Raw genomic sequence first — 1163 nt, forward strand, 5'->3', positions numbered from 1 at the left:
TGCCTCCCACTCTCTCTCTTCTCCCCCCCTCTCTCTCTTTCCCTCACTCCCTGTCTCTCTCTTTCAGTCGTTCCCTCTCCCCTCACCCCTCTCTCTCTCTTTCCCTCACTCATTGACTCTCTCTTTCTCTCGTTCCCTCTCTCCTCAACCTCTCTCTCTCTTGTTTACATGAACCACAGAATTCTTATTAGTAAAATAATAAATCACAACGGCGATACTTACTGGTTATTTGACTAATAGAAAAATCTGCCAAAAGTCATGAGGATATATCAATAAAACATTTCGTATCTTTAAGAGCACTAAAAAGATTAGGCCCTATCCTGCTCACAATGTTCGTGAACGATCTGTCGACCGTAGCGTAAAATTGTCTTCCTTTTCAATACATCGATGATTCAAGATATCTCCATAGTGATTATGTAAACCACTTGGATGAATTGATGAAAAAAGACAGGAGACACTGGCACAAACAAAAGGATGATTCACCATGAATGATCTCTAGTTCAATCTTCATAAAACAATGTTTATTTGTAGGTATTCGACAAAACATTGCCCATGACAATTTTATAGAAAAGTAATGGGCACATTGATCTACCTAGGGCTCAGTATTATCAATTATTGCTTAAACATATTGGATTCACCTAATAAAGGGCAAATTCAGAAAACCAAAATTATATAACTTTGCTGCAAGAGAAACACTTGGCAATGTAAATACGGATGACCACATTACCCCCATATATAAATAAACTAAAACGATTAAGTGTAATACACATGCAGTCATGATGCTTGCATACCTATTCATAAAATGATTCTTGCAACCACACCCTGTGTCCAAACAAAACATGTAAACTCTCTACATGTCAAAAGATCACGTGCAGATATAGAGGCACGGCGAATGCAAGCACGCGGACCCATGATCTTGACGCAACCATCATCAGAAACTTTTATGAGCTGAATAAATCCATAATGAAAGGAATATCTAAGTTTATGATATCAGTTTTCTAAATATAAGAAGTATGACATAAATATACTATCATTAATTCTGTGTATCTCATATTAATATGTATTGTGATATTACTTTGCATGGAACAAATTTGAATTTGTATTTGAACTCTCTCTTTCTCTTTCCCCCCTCTCACTTTCTCTGCCCCTCTCTCTCTTTCTCT

Source organism: Penaeus vannamei, chromosome 2 (genome assembly GCF_042767895.1).
Source record: "Penaeus vannamei isolate JL-2024 chromosome 2, ASM4276789v1, whole genome shotgun sequence".
Classification (NCBI taxonomy): domain Eukaryota; kingdom Metazoa; phylum Arthropoda; class Malacostraca; order Decapoda; family Penaeidae; genus Penaeus; species Penaeus vannamei.